The sequence below is a fragment of the Microcebus murinus genome, chromosome 1 (genome assembly GCF_040939455.1).
Source record: "Microcebus murinus isolate Inina chromosome 1, M.murinus_Inina_mat1.0, whole genome shotgun sequence".
Taxonomy (NCBI): Eukaryota; Metazoa; Chordata; class Mammalia; order Primates; family Cheirogaleidae; genus Microcebus; species Microcebus murinus.
In genome coordinates, this window is record NC_134104.1 from 44,098,520 (window position 1) to 44,115,676 (window position 17,157).

A 17,157-nucleotide genomic window follows, 5' to 3' on the forward strand; every position below is an offset into this window, starting at 1 on the left:
CAGTCTTCTACATGTGGCTATCCAGTTTTCTCAGCACCATTTATTTCTCCAGTGTATGTTTTTGTCTGCTTTGTCAAAGATTAGTTGGCTATATGAAGATGGTTTTATATCTGGGTTCTCTGTTCTCTTCCACTGGTCAATGTCACTATTCTTGTGCCAGTACCAAGCTTATAAGAAAGTTTTATGTTGCTGGATAGAGGATAAATATCTACAAACCAACTTTTCCTATCTAGCATCAATAAATGGAAAAAGCCATCTTTAAAGATATCATATCTATAATATTCACAATGAATAAAATACCTAGGAATAAGCCTAACAAAACTAGTTGGGAACCTATATAAATAAAATAAAAATGTTTCCTAAAAGAAATGAAAGCTTTATATTAAATATAGAAATAGAGAAAATAAATATTATGAAGATTATGATACCTCCCAAATCAATAAATAGAACTAAAGCAGTTTTGATCATAATCTCAACAGGATTTTGAAAGCTGTACCATTTAGCACTAAAGAATTCTCAAACTTCAATCATGGGGAAAAACATGTACACACAGAAAACATCATTGGTCATTGGAAAATGTAAACCACTACCACAAGATAACACTATATGCAGCAGATGGCTAAAATTAAAATGACTGCCCACACCATATGCTGGCAAGGTGGTAAAGCAACTGAAGCTTTCACCCATTGGTAAGAATGTAAAATGGTACAACCACTTTGGAAAAAAGATATGACTTTTTCTTGTAAAGCTAAGTATATACCTACTTCATGAACCAGGAACCCTCTCCTATGTATCATACAAGAAAAATGGAAGCATGTGTTCACAAAATTATTTGAACAAGAATGTTTATAGTTTATAATTAAAAAATGGAAACAGCCCAGGTGTCTATCAATAGCAGAATAAATTGAATAGAATACTGCTCAATAATAAAGAACAAAATACAGATACAACATGGAGAAATATAAAAAATATCCTGAGTGAAAGAATCTTTATACTAAATACATGCTTTATGGTTCCACTTATATGATCATGTTTCCATGGGGTAGACTGGTTGCTGTAATAAGGACATCTCAAAATGTATAATGGGATGAGGGCTTCAAGGTGGCTAATTAGAGACATCTGACTGACCTCCTCCACAAAGAAGAACCAAAATTGCAAATAGATAACCACACTTTGAATAGAGCATCTAAGAGAGAACGCAGGAATGCAAAACAGAAGTGACAGGAAACACTTAAGGCATGGAAAGAGCAGGAAGAGGGGCAGCCTGCTCAGCCAAGATTCGCTGAGAGCCTGGAGAAGCTCCTGGACATGGCAAAAGGTAAGTGAGAGACCCCCAGGACTCTCTATTCCTGCTGTGGACTTGTACAACCCTAACTACAGGAAAGGCCCTCGACCATCATGGGCCTCAAGGCTAACACAGGGAGCTGCCTAGCAGTTGCACAGGGGCATCGCTCCAGAGGGAACTCTCAGAGTCCCACAGGCTTCAAACCCTAAGAAGCTGCAGCTTGGTGTCTTTCTGAGAGTGAAGTTCCCAAAGGACTATGTCCTGCCCTGGGGCTGATGCCAATGCTATGCTACCACTGCCAGGCCAAGGAGGGGGAGAAGGGGCCAGGTACTTTACATGGTCTGAAGACAAATCTCACTGCCACTGCTATGAGCTGCTACAGGACTGAGATATAAGTAAACCACATGCCCCACAGGTACCTGCCTACACTGCTCCTGCTGAGAGGGTCCCCACCCTCCCCAGTGGCAGGCCCACAGCACAATCACTGCTGCCCCCACCTGGGCATTCCTCTGGGAGCCTGGGGACCATCCCACCCCTGCCTATCACAGCCAGCATCTGAATGCACTACCAGAGGGCCTGAGAACAAGTGCACCAGCCCAGTCCCACCTCCATAGTGCTCAGAGCATTCCATCTAGAGGCCTGGGGATCACCCAGCCTAGTCCACCACCATTGGCATGTGGACATTCCCCCTGGGGTCTGAGATCAGGCTGACCCAGCTTGCTGATACCACCACAGTTGGCACCCACTTGCATACACCACCAGTGGGCCATGGGACTGGCTCACCCAACCTGTCACAGCCACAACCAACACCAGCACAGACTGCTTGGGTTACAGTGTGTTGCTCCACAAATGCTACTGCCATCCACATCACACCCACTGCCAGGATCTTGAGAACCAGCCCACAAATCCAACCCACCACTGCCAATACTAGTGTCCAAGTAAGCCAACTGGAGGCCCAAGAATTGTCCTGACTGAACCTGCTAACACCAGAGCCAGCATACACCACTCTGGGGCTCAAGAAAATACCACTGCCACCACTAGTACCCAAGATTGGATCACCTGGCATCCTAGTCTCCAGCAAAACTTTGCCTCAGCCTCCACTATTAACTGCACCCCAAGCCACTAAGGAAATCACAGATAAGACTGTTTATAGTCAAAGAAGTCATACAAAGACTACATTACTACATGCTCCTAAAATCAAAGCTAAAGCAACCTACCCACCCAACAACATATATACATCTTCAGGAAAAATTCCTCACCAGTGAAGCAAATTCAAAAAAATTGGAAGAAGCAATTGTTTCAGCAGATATGCAGATATCAACATAAAGACATAGGAAACATGAAAAAGCAAGGAAATATGACACCTCCAAAGGAACACAATAATTCTCCAGCAACAGATCCCCATCAAAAAATTTATGGAATTCTGTATAAAGAATTCATAATACTGATTTTAAAGAAGCTCAATAAGATACAAGAGAATTCTGAAAAACAATATAGAGAAATCAGAAAAACAATTCAGGATATGAATGAGAAATTTACCAAGGATATAGATATATTTGAAAAGAACCAAGCAGAAATTCTGGAACTGAAGAATTCATTAAAATATAAAATGCATTTGAAAGCTGCAAAAATAGTCTAGATCAAGTAGAAGAAAGAACCTCAAAACTTGAAGACAGGTCATTTGAAATCAGACAAAAATTAAAAAATGAGCAAAGCCTTAATAACATGGGACAACACAAAGCAGCCAAATATTGGAATTAGTGTCCCAGAGGGCAAAGAGAAAAGGGTTTTTCTGTTCATAACCTATTTAACAAGATATTAGATGAAAACTTCTCAAGTCTAGAAAGAGACTTAGACATCCAGATACAGGAGGTTCAGAGATCAACAAATACAATGCAAAAAGATCTTCTCCATGGCATATCATAGTCAAACAATCTAAAGTCAAAGACAGAGAAGATAATGAAAACAGCAAAAGAAAAACATCAGGCAAGAGAAAGAAAGAAAAGGCATTCAAATTGGAAAAGAGGAAATCAAATTGCCCCTCTTTGCTGATGGTATGATTTTATATCTAGACAAACCTAAAGACTCCACCAACAAACTCCTAGATATCATAAATTCAGTAAAGTTGCTGGAAACAAAATCGACATACAAAAATCAGTTGCATTTCTATACACCAATAATGAACTAACTGAGAATGAAGGTAATCCCATTCACAATAACTACAAAAAAAAAAATACCTAGGAATAAATTTAACCAAGAATGTGAAAGAACTCTACAAGGAAAACCACAGAACACTGAGGAAAGGAATTGAAGAGAACACAAAAAAATGGAAAGACATCCCATGCTCATGGATTGAGGAATCCATAACATTATAATGTAGTCCTTATCAAAATATTAATGTCATTTTTCACAAAATAAAAAATAATCCTAAAATTCACATGGAACCAAAAAACAGCCCGAATAGCCAGAGCAATGTTGAGCAAAAAGAATAAACCTGGAGGCATCACACTACCTGACTTCAAAGTATATCACAAAGTCATAGTAACCAAAACAGCACAGTAATAGTATAAAAACAGACACATAGAACAATGGAACAGAATCGTGAACCAGGAAATGGATCCACATATCTACAGCCAACTGATTCTCAACAAAAGTACCAAGAACATACATTGGAGAATGGACACCCTTTTTAATAACTGGTGCTGGGAAAACTAGATAACCATATGTAGAAGAGTGAAACTAGAATCTCACCTCTCACCCTATACAAAAATCAACTCAAAATGGATCAAAGGCCTAAATATAAGAACCAAAATGGTAAAACTACTAGAAGAAAACATAGGGTAAATGCTTTAGGACATTGATCTAGCAAACATTTTATGGCTATGACTTCAAAAGCACAGGCAACAAAAAAATAGAGAAATGGGACTATATTAAACTAAAAAGCTTCTGCACAGCAAAAGAAATAGTAAAGAGACAACCTCTTAGATGGGAGAAAATATTTGGATATTACTCATTGGACAGGGTATTAATATCTAGAATATACAAGAAACTAAACAGTAAAAAAACAAATAATCCCATTAAAAAATGGACAAGGCACATGAATAGACATTTCTCCAAAGAAAACTTACAAATGACCAGCAGGTATTAATACATGGAAAAAATGCACTAATTATCATAAAAATGCAAATGAAAACCACAACGAGATATCTCATCCCAATTAGAATGGCTATTACTAAAAAGACAAAAAACAACAGATGCTGGTGAGGATGTACAGAAAAGGGAACTCTTATACACTGTTGGTGGAAATGTAAATTAGTACAGCCATTATGGAAAACAGTATGGAGATTTCTGAAAAACTAAAAACAGAACTACCACATAATCCAGCAATCCTACTACTAGGTGTTTATCCAAAGGAAAGTAAATCATTTTATCAAAGGGATGTGTTTATTCACAATAGCAAAGACATGGGAACAACCTAAGTAAGTGTTCAAAAAATGAAAGGATAAAGAAAGTGTGTATATACACAATGGAACACTACTCGGCCATAAAAAAAATAATGAAATCATGTCATTTGCAGCAACATAAATGAGTGACAGGCACAGAAAGACAAATTTCACATATTCTCACTCATATATGAGAGCTAAAAAAATGATCTCATGGAGGTAGAGATAGAATGATAGTTACCAGAGGCTTGGAAGGTTGTGGGGGATGGGGGAGGGATGAGGAGAGCTTGATTAATAGATATAAACATACAGTTAATAAATAACATAAATAAATAGAAGGAATAAGTTCCAATGTTCAGTAGCAGAGAGGGTTGACTATAGTTAACAACAATGTATTTGGGCATTTCAAAATAGCTAGAAGAGAGGACTTGAAATGTATACCATACACAGCAATGATAAATACTTAAGGTGATGGATACCCTAAGTACCCTGATTCAATCATTCCACAGTCTCTGCATGTAACAAAATACCACATGTACCCCATAAAAGTGAATATTAGACATCAGTAGAAAAAAATTAATAAAAGCAAAAATGTATAATGGATCAAATATAATAAAAGTTTCTTATTTAAAAGCAATATGATGCACTGAACAACTTCTAGGCCTCCTCCACAGAGCATTCAGAGATTCAGGGCAACAAAGTCTGTGCCTACTTTAGTATGTGGTTTGCATACTCTCTGTAGCCAGAAGGGATGACGAGCATGAAGGAGCCACACCCAAGCATGAAGTCTTTATGAACATAGCCTAGAAATAGTGCTTATCAATCTGCTTAAATTCCACTGGGTTGAACTGCAAGAGAAACTGGGAAATATATTATAGCTTTCCTAGAAATAAGAGGAAACACGGATGCTCGTGAGCAGCTGGCCAACTTGGCCATATTCCATTTCCTGTTGATATTTCTTATATTGATTATTTTTGTTGATGCTTTTGTTTGTGTGTCTTTGTGTTTTGTTGTTGTTGTTGTTGTTTGAGGGATAAATTCCTTTCAGGGAAATGCATACATCCTTAATGCACAGCTCCATAACTTTTTACCTGTTTATAATCCCATTCATGAAATTAATATATACAATTTTTTCAGCACCCTCAATGGTCCCTGTGTCCTCTCCTTGTCAATATACAAGGATAATCACTCTTCTGACATTGACCAAGTAGATAATTTGTCTATTTTTGAATTTCATATAAATGGAATTCCACCATGTGTAGAATCTTGGATCTGCCTTATTCCACTCATCATTATGTCTGGTTTTGCATGTATCAGTAGTTTGGCATTTTTCATTCTTTTAAAACATATTCCATTGTATGAAAGTATTATGATATATTTGCCCTTTCTACTTTCGACAGACATTTGGGTTATATCTAGTTTTAAACTATTACAAATGAAGCTATGGACTTCTTGTACTTTTTTTTTTGGTAGACATGTATCCTCAATTTCACTGGCTATTTTCCCAGAAGTGAAATTTCTGGGACACAGAGTATAGTATGTTTAGCTTAAGTAAAGTCTGTAAAACACTTCTCCAAATGGTTATACCAATTTATCCTCCTACCAGCAATTTAAGAGGTTTTTAGTTTCTTGCTAACACTTGGTATTTTCAGTCACTTTTTGATAAGTTTTAATTTGACTATAATTTTATACACATAGAAAAGTTGCAAGAATTACCGAGACATCCAGGAACTAGTCTGCACTTACGGCTAGAATTAAGTAGTTTGGAGCCGGTCCGCTGCTCACAGCTAGACGGTGTTTTCCTATTAGACAGAAACAATCTCACAGAACACCAACATCAGACAAGGTCACTCTGAGACCATAATAAAGTGAGAAAAAGCAAGACCACTTCATAATTTGGTTTAAGCAGAGATCAAAACAAGGTCACTGTGCAATTCACAAAATACTAAACATCCCTTTTCCTGGCTAATATGAATGACTGTTGCTTCTTTACCAATTACTTTATCCTCACTCTAGCCTGCTTCCTATATGAATAAGATTTATTAAGATACCCAATTACTGAATGCTCTTACCTCCTGACAAAGCAAAATCCCACTTCTTTAAACCGTCCCCAAATTCACCCAAAGACCAAATACTTTAACAAGACTTTTTTTTTTATTTCAGCATATTATGGGAGTAAAAATGTTTAGATTACATATATTGCAGCACAAGACTTTTCTCATACCTGCTCACCAAGATGGCTTGCAGTCCCCCTAATGAGCATTCTTCCTTGCTGCAGCAAATAATAGACCCAATTTGTTCAATTATAGGTGTGTTTGTGATGGTCTTTGCCTAGAGGACATTAACAGCAGATATTAATGGAATAAAATACAATGAAAAAACAAAAAATATCTACAAAGCTTGAAATTGGTTCTTTAAAAAAATAAAAATAATTGAATAAACACATTTTTACACTAATTCTAAGAAAGACAAAGTGAAGTGAAATGTAAACAATATTAGAAAGGAAAAAAAAAAGGAACGCCAGATACAGGAGAGAATTTTTTTTAAAAAAATATTCAGCTGGAAATCTACAAGCCATGCATAAGGGATCCACACCCCTATGACCAAAACACCTCCGACCAGGCTGCACATCCGACACTGTGGATCAAATTTCAACATGAGATTTGAAGGGACCAGACTTACACATATTAACTTAAAGCCTGGGAAACAACAAGGAAAGCTATTTATCATAATTTATGAGGTTAGTATGTTATTAAAATAAAAACCCCAAAAGGCCAGAATTAAAAATATTAAAGATCAATATCATAATACAAAAATGGAATTAAATATAAAAAAGAACTGCAACATTATATAAAAATCAGTCTATCTTGCTAAATAAAATGTATCTCAGAGTGGAAATTTCAACAACAGTGTAATATGTAACATTACTGGAGAGAAGACTTATAGGCAGCATTTGATAGTCACACTCATTTATGATTTTAAAAGTTCTTAGCAAACTAGAAATAAATAGGCACTTGCACCTGATAAAGGACATGTATTGAGAACCTACACCATGTGTGGTGAAAATTTACAAGTATTCTCATTAAAATCTGGAACAAGGCAAGGGTACCTGTTATCATTACTTGGTTTAATTTTACCTTGGAAATCTTGCCAATGCAATGAAATTAAAAATAAAGCTTCTGGCCGGGCGCGGTAGCTGACGCCTGTAATCCTAGCACTCTGGGAGGCCGAGGCAGGCGGATTGCTCGAGGTCAGAAGTTTGAAACCAGCCTGAGCAAGAGCTGAGACCCCGTCTCTACTATAAACAGAAACAAATTAATTGGCCAACTAAAAACATATATAGAAAAAATTAGCCAGGCGTGGTGGCGCATGCCTGTAGTCCCAGCTACTCAGGAGGCTGAGGCAGTAGGATTGCTTGAGCCCAGGAGTTTGAGGTTGCTGTGAACTAGGCTGACGCCACGGCACCCACTCTAGCCTGGGCAACAAAGCGAGACTCTGTCTCAAAAAATAAATAAATACATAAGTAAAAATAAAGCTTCTGGTATGTTTGTGTCATTTGCTCAGTACTGAATATTTCTACTTCTCCTCCCTAAAATCATTCAAATCAAAAAGGAGATAACAATGAAGACAAACACTCACAAAAACATCTCTCTCATGAAATTAAGAGACAGAAAAAAAAAAAAAATCCTGCAAGCTGAAATTACAGATGCACCAAGAGCAACTGCTGTCAGCAGAACCAGAACAGGAAACCACAAGAGTAGCGTAAAGATGTGGTAAAGAACAGGGAGGTCCTCTGTCAATACTGGCAGATGTGCAAATATTCAGATATCTATAACTATTACATTTTCATTGTGAATTTATTGTAGTGTTTCCCATCTTAAAGTGAACCCTTCTTTGTCAGGTATTGTGCTTTCTTTAGTATGAAAATCCTAACTTGACACAACTTTTGTTTTTCATTTATGTTTTTACCCTTTTAGTCAGAATGATGTTTTACTTTTGATGCAATCTGTAATTTTGTAAATGGTAAATGAAGCACTTTTATACTTACCAGTGTGACAGATATGCAGGCATATTTCATCATATTACTCTGTCTTATTTTTATTATGTATACACAATAGGAATTTTAAAAGTACAGAGCACACAGTTAAACACTAAGAACAAATGAATTAGTCTTCCCAGGTCTGCCATAGCAAACACCACAGTTCAAATGGCTTAAACAACAGAAATTCATTTTCTCACAGTTCTAGAGGCTAAAAGTCCAAGAACAAGGTGTCAATAGCAGGTTTATGGTTTTGGTTTTTTGTGTTTTTTTTTGAGACAGAGTCTCGCTTTGTTGCCCAGGCTAGAGTGAGTGCCACGGCGTCAGCCTAGCTCACAGCAACCTCAAACTCCTGGGCTCAAGCAATCCTACTGCCTCAGCCTCCTGAGTAGCTGGGACTACAGGCATGCGCCACCATGCCTGGCTAATTTTTTCTATATTTTTAGCTGGCCAATTAATTTGTTTCTATTTATAGTAGAGACGGGGTCTCGCTCTTGCTCAGGCTGGTTTCAAACTCCTGACCTCGAGGGATCCACCCGCCTAGGCCTCCCAGAGAGCTAGGATTACAGGCGTGAGCCACCGTGCCCGGCCTCAATAGCAGGTTTGCTATTTTCCGAGGCCTCTCTCCTTGGCTTGCAGAAGGCTGCCTTCCCATCGTGTCTTCACATGGCCTTTGCTCTGTGTGTGCACATGTTTCTGGTGTCTCTTCTTGTGTCCAAACTTCTTCTCAATAGGACCCAGGCCAAATTGGATTAAGGCCCACCCTAAAGAGCTCACGGTAACTTAATCACACCTTTAAAGACCCTGTTTCTAAATACTGTTACATTCCCAGGTGCTGGAGGTTAGAACTTCAACATATGAATTTTGGGAAGACACAATTCAGCCCATAACAGAATAATTTTGTTGACTAAACTTGGGTAGACAAAGCTAGAGAGAAAAGAGAGGAGGAAGAAGTTATAGGATAATTTGTGCGATGCTCATAGTAGGGATCAATTGATATTGCCTGAAAAAAGAAGGTTCTAAGGGTATTTTATAAAATTATTTTTATAAAGGCAGTCACTAGAATAAAAAATCATAAAAACTACAATTTTAAAAATGGCAGACTCTATAGTGAAAGCTTATATAAATACAATGTTCATATTTACATTTTATTTTGTCACCTTTATGTTAGACCTTGTTTTAGTCCTAGTTCTATTTTTAAATACATATATTCAATGTTCATCTCAGTCCTTTTGTTGAAGTTTCCCTGATCATTTTTCAGTCAGGTGAATCTTGTTCTCTGGGAGATACTTCAGTGAGACCTAGTGTCCTTGAATTTGCAGAATGTTTGCTTATAGCCTCGACACTTGAAAAACAGCTTGGGTGAATTTAAATCCTTGGTTCAAACTTTCTCTCCTGAATTGTTGAATAGGCCTTGTTCCATTTCCATTAGCTTTGACTACAGCTGTGCCAATTTGACTTTCTTTCCCTTAGAAATGACGCAATGTTTTTTGCTCAAATGCCCAGTTTGCTACTAGTATTAGTTGGATATGTCTAGCGTTTATAGGATGTGTATTAATATGATAAATCTACTAACTAATGTTAGCAGTCTTGATATTGACCATTCTGGGACAGTCTTCTCAGATCTTAGATATAGCTTTTAATGTACATATTCAAATCTTACTTCAAGACCCCTTTCTAACTTTTGTTCTACTCCATTCTTTTGGTTTTCGTCTGATTGGAGAAACTGTAATTATTCATATTTTGAATCATTTTTTACTGTCTTCTATAACTTTTACCTTCTCTCTCTTCTAAAAATAGTTCTGCTTGTTTTTCTTTCACTTGTTTCTCTTTCACTTTTCGAAAGTTTATACTGTCTGTGTCTTGCTGTGCTTTCTGTGGTGTCTATTTTCCCTTATGCTCCTTGTAATTTAGTCTTTATTTATGAAATGATTCCATCTGTTCCTCTTATTTCTGTCCTAAATTTTGCTAGTTACAACTTCACATTCTTGTCTTGACCGTCACCTACTGTTGACTGGCCATCACCTTCCTTTTGTTGGCCATGTATTCCCAGAGATCTTGTATTTATTTTTTATTGTCTTCCTTCCTAGCTGTAATTACATCATGAATTTGTGGTTTTTTTTTTCCTTTATTCATGTTGGAATATTATGTTGCAATTTTCCTCAGCTTTGGAGCAATGTTTTTCTAGTGAGTTTCTTAGCAGGGACGTTTTGTGTCTATTTTTAGTTATGTTTTTGCCCTTTATCTTTCTTTGGATGTTCTAGTTCCACAATTACTTTCTTAGTCATCTAAGAATGAGTTGGTGTTTTTGCAATTAGAAGGAGGATCTCTTGCAGTGAGAGAAAAGATAGCTTTCCCAGTTTCTCAACCTAAGAGCTCCCTTCCTCCTTTATTGCTATAATGTATGTCACTTCTAGTAACAGGCTTCACCTGAATTTCAGATCTTAACTTGCTCATTAGAGGTCCCACCATCACTTTCATACTTCTACAGTTCTCTCGCCACCTTCAGTGAAGGAGCTACCTTCACCAAGGGTTCCTGCTCCCGACTTCACTAACTTCCCTCTCTTTTAAGTGCTATTTTTTTGAATCTGTCACCTCTGGGTGCCTCTCACCCAACACATTCTAAACCTTCTATCTGCAACTCTCCCATTGCACTTGCTATCTTCAATTATAGCAGTTCTCCCTGATCATAATGCCCTATTTGGGGAGGGTGAATATTTACTATTGATTTCTCACATCTGTCATTTCTAAAACCCTTCTGTGTATATCCCGTTCTTAAACGCACCTGCAACCCTGTTGTGGCTTCCCACAGCAAGACTGCTATTTAATAAGTTCACATGCCAAAAAGAGTTATTACCAGGATACACAAAGGAAGGGAAGTTCAGGAGAGAGAGCCCAGTAATAATAGATATCGTAAAGCACAGACACTAAAACATATACTTCCTAAATGGGAACATTCCCTTTTGAGGGCAAAAACCATATCCTTTGTCTGTGTCTGCCAAAGAGCATACAGGAATAGGGCTGGGGGTGGCAGAAGGCCCTCCTGGAACCAGTTAAGTACGTAAATGCAAAGAGGCAAGGCTTCGTAAAGAATCATGAAAATAAACAAAATGGGAGAAAGCCAGTTGATTTTTTGACAACAGAAAAGAAAAATAAGCATTAGAAAAATAAAAATCATTTAGCATGGATTTTTATCCTGGCCCCTATAGGAAAATCTTGCAAATATTAATAGTTGACCTTGAAATCCCTAACTCAAACAACAATAATAAATATAGAAGGAAAAGAAGGGGGGAAGAAGAACAAATGGCATGGCATCTATATAGATAGTATTAGAGTAAAAGGAGAAACAAGCATAATTTAACATGTGAGGAATACTTCACTATGGAACAAGTAAAACTGTAAAGCATTTTAATTTTAATCATTTTTGTGGACATGTAGTATATCTCATAGTAGTTTTAGTTTGCATTTCCCTATGACTAGAATTATTTACAAAACTGAATCTTATAGTAAATATTTAAACTCTGGTAAACACCAGTGAACATTAATAGTTTGTATTTTAGCAACATAACATTCAAATCTCCTAGCAAGATTAATAGCACTTTATAGAATCACACATGGAAATTGTCAACTTAAGGACTTATTTTGTTTCCTAACCTTGTTTCTTGGAACACCACTTGTAGAATTTATATCAAGTATACTGTACATGTGAGGTTATTCATATTTGATTTGTAAGCATGACTCACTGTTAGTAGTAGCAGACAGGGCCACAAATACACACTTACACCATGGCAACGACTACAAATAGGACTGCCTGCCAAATTTTTCATCATAATTTTATAGTTGTAAGAGATATAATTTTCAGTGAATTGTAAAAGTCAACGTTTAAAATAAAACTGTCCAATTATTCTTTTTAATATATCCAATGAAATATGTAATGATTTGATATAAATTTTCATTCATGCAAAAATATACAAACTAGTCTTCCATATTACCCAGAGCAGAGTATATACAAAGTTACCCCTTGCTTCTGTTATAATTCACAGGAAAACTTCCTGAAGCCCAGAGCCCTTGATATCCTGAGTATGTAACAATTGTGTCTATTCCTTCTTGCAGGAAGGAACTCTCATGTGGGTACAAATGGAATAGTGTCTACATCTATGAAAAGTAGGGTGTGGCATCTATGTCACAAAGCTGTAGAGCACTGTTAGGATCTGGAAAGGTTTGCTGGGAACTTGAGCCATTTCAAAATGGAAATGAAACAATAAATCTTACTAATTAAGTTGATAGGATAATCACATGAACAGAAACTATTCCAAATGACGAAAACCTAGTGACGGTGTACATTCCTACTGAGATAGACCCTAAGGATAAAAAGAGCTATAAAAATATTTTAAATTAATTTCATCAATTATATTGTTTTGATGTTGTTGTTCTTATTCTGAGACTGCTCTGTGTATCATACAATAAAGCAAATAAGTAATCATATTGGTGTTTTTGAGAATTAGGGTTTCCTGTGTGGAAGAAAGGAGACATAAATATAGGATCAATGAAGTTAAGTAAAACTCCCGTAGATGTTGAATTGTCAATGTCAGAATGAGCTTATGTATTTTATCTTTTTTAAAATGTCCTAAATGTCCACTAAAAAGACCTGGAAACAAGTAGTAACGAGGACTCCTATACCCTCATTTTGATCTCTAAATAACACGTTCCACTAAAGGCACAAACTCCTTTGAGAAATGGTTGTTTGAAGTTCTAAGTCAGGAAATAGATGATCATGAAACATGTTCTCATACTGGAAAGCAAAGAAGCTGTCACAAAGGACTCGGAACCAACTAGCAGAGGTTTCCTCTGAGCAAGGATGTGCCACCTTCATAAGAAAAATAACTGCAATGGATTGAAACATATCAAATAGGCTTAAATTCATAACATAATAATGATACTAAAGAAAACTCCAAAAACTTAGTGGTCACTTTTGAAGGATATAGTGAGCTAACTCATTACTCTGAAACTGGTAAATAAAGGGAAACAAATCAAGGATTTAACCTGCCTTTTCTATATGAACTACATTAAAGTAACCAAATAGTTAATAAGGGAAAGTTTCACTTTCTAAAAATATTCCAGATAATAAATAATGAAGAAATAAATAAAATAATTTAGAATTTACTACCTTGGAAATTCTTTAAAAAAATCATCTAGGCAATGATCATCAACAGCTGGTATTAATACAAAAAGAAAACCAATCAGTCATTTTGTGCCTCTTGAAAGTAAAAAACACAGCTCATGAAATTTTTTGGGGGGGAGGAAAGTTGAAAGTATATCAGGTGAAAACTCTAGATTTAACTGCCATTTATAGGACACAAAAGAGAGAAGAATCTATTCAACAACATAGCAAGAATGCAAATGCAACAGGGATCCAAAGTGTGGGAAACCTTAGAGGACAAATAACCCAGGTTCTTCAACAAATAAATTACATGGAAAAAACAAGAAAGAAGACAGAGTGTAGCCTCTGTTTTGATAGTGATTAAAACAAATTAACTAAAAAAGTAAGTAAATAATAAATGTGAGGCAACCAGGATAACTTAAACACTGACAGAATATTTGGTGATATTAAGAAATTATGATCAATTATTTCTAGTTGTGATAATTATGTCATAGTTATGTCTAACATAAGAATCTTTACCCTTTATAAATAGACTAAAATACTTATGAATTAAATCATAAAAATTAAAAAGGAGAAAGTGAATAGAGCAAAGATGAAGTAAGATTGGTTGTTGTTGAAACTGAGTTATTCAGATTTGGGAGTAATAAATGGGAATTACAGCAAAGGACAAAAAAGGGCAACAATTTAAAATAGAATAACAGCTGTACCACACAGAATAATAGCTATGTGCCAAAGCCTCTCAACCACGCTGCCATCTCTAGCAGTTTCTTCAGGGTCTGCTAGTATATTCTGGACCTATGGCTTCTCTGTTCCAAGATTTCTCCAATGTCTCAATATATGGATCTCCATCATTGACTTAGGAGGAGACTAAAACTTGTTGTTTCTTTAATATACAAAGTATTAAACTCTTCTTTGTCTGAACCTGACCTAGAGGACCAAAAGTCATTTACATAGTTTTCTAAACAGAGGTGAAACTGTCTTCCTAATAAGAATTTCTATTTGAACTAGGATAGGCACTCCAACTTGCCCTACACAGTGATGTAATGAAATAAGACTATAGCAACCATGCACATAGAACAGCTAGGAGCAAACTCATCCACAATGCATATACCCAGAAACTAAGTAGCTCATTACTATTTACTTGGTGTTTAAGGATGCTTATTGCCTTGAAATATTCTCAAAAAAGAAAAAGATGACCTTCCTTTGCTGTGACTGATTTTTACTCTTCGTTGGGGTAAGTTGGCCTAATGCAAAAGCTGAGATTATGAACATATAATAAAAAGCACATGTATGCTATTTACTTATAAGTATAAAACGATGGCCCTATCTTCACATTGCCTTTTGCCTGTGTTTCTCCTCTTCTGTCTCTTATAAGGATATTTTTATTGGATGTAGGAACCACACTAATCCAATATGATCTCATCTCACCTCAACATTTATGCTAATTATAATAAAGCCTGTTCACAACTTTAACTCCTAGGATCCTCGTGACCCCTCCTGTCTCCTCTAAATTGATGTGTTTTATTTTTATCAAATACCTGCTATGTGGCAGGCACTGTTCTAAGCATTATACAAATAATGTATTTAGTAGTTGTATGAATTGGTATTGATTTTCTTTGGGTTCATCTCTCCCTTGTGTAAAGGCTGACAGCCCTTCCCTTAGCAATGTGGTCCAATGTTCTGAGCATGACGAACTGGATAAAGTCTGACCTGAGACCCAGCTGCAGCTGCTGACGCTCCATGTGATTTCTCACCTGAAAATAAAATGCCACCTCCTGGAAAGAGCTGAAGGAAGAGATTCAGGAAACTGACAGATAAGATTTAAGATACCTGGTGCAAATATCTTCTTTAAAAATGAGCAAGAGGCCAGCTTTGGTGGCTCATGCCTTTAATCCTAGTACTTTGGGAGGCCAAGGCAAGAGGACTGACCAGGAGTCATAGGAGTTCAAGACCAGCCTGAGCAACATAGTGAGACTGTCATCTCTACAAAAAATTTTTTAAAAATTAGCTGGACATGACACACCTGTACTCCTAGCTAGTTGGGAGTTTGAGCCAGGAGGATACCTTGAGCCAAGGAGTTGAAGACTGCAGTGAGCTATGAGTACACCACTGCACTGTAGCCCAGGGAACAGATTGAAACCCTGTTTCAAAGGAAGGAAGGAAGAAAAGGAGGGAGGGCAACAGAAGAACTCCCTAAAGAAAGAGAGAAAAAAAAAAAAAGGCAAATAACTAAGACAGACAAATAACTAAGCAGCCAGAGCAAGAAACAGTAGCTGGCTGTGCCCCATGAGGAGTTCAGGGATGTCCCCTGTGCACTATTCATGACAGCAAGATGTGCAGACCATGTATCACAGTTTTTTCTCTCTCCTCCACTTAGACCTAGTAAGACAACTCCTAATTGAAGTGCTCAATTAGACTGAATTTTTTAAATGTTTTTGTTGTTGTTGTTGTTCCTTTTAAAACACCATAAAGACCTATAACCTAGTAAGCTGGGGCCCCGCTAAGAATCCAGCAAATTAATTTTATTTTCTTTCTTGTGGAGTAACCAATGTTAAGAGTTTATATAAGATTTGGAGCTACGGATTTACTTAGAAGTGACATTTTTCAGCCTCTGAAGTTCAGTGCTCTTCCTTCATTATGTTTATGTCTTCAAAAATCATAAATGAGCTGAATCCTTCATTCTGTAGCTACTTCAAAAAATCTCGTGGTGCTTGGTCCTAATTCTGCCACTCACTGTGTGACCTTAGGCAAAGCACCCGACCTCTGATGTTTCAGCTTCATTACATGTCATCACCGATAATCACACTGTACCACTAAGGACTGTAGCAAATACAAAAGAAGCTAATAATTTATTTATGACAATCATATTTTTGTTGGATGGTAAATGTCGTTAGGAACTTTTCTTATTAATTCTCACCATAAAGACTGTTATTCCTAATATAGACAAAACCAGCTCATACTACATCTGAAATTTCTTCCTACTTATCTGGAATCATGGAAATTTTCCCAGAAATGAATATGTAATTTCATTTAATAAGCACCTATTAAATACCTATGGTGTACTATGAAAAATATGACATAAAATAAGACATTGTTTAAGCCTTCAAGTTTCTTATAATTCAATTGCAACAATTTACTCTAGAGTCTTAAACTCTTCAGTGTCTAATGCAAAAGTTATATTAATTATATCCTGTCTTTTTTTTAAGCTAATTCTTATTTAACTATATAG

At 36.5% G+C, this 17,157-nt stretch overlaps 1 pseudogene; it reads left to right on the forward strand.

Annotated features, from left to right (window-relative positions):
• The first annotated feature begins 1,308 nt into the window (after window positions 1–1,308).
• LOC105859379 (large ribosomal subunit protein uL11-like) overlaps window positions 1,309–17,157 on the forward strand; it is a 37,497-nt pseudogene continuing 21,648 nt past the window's right edge.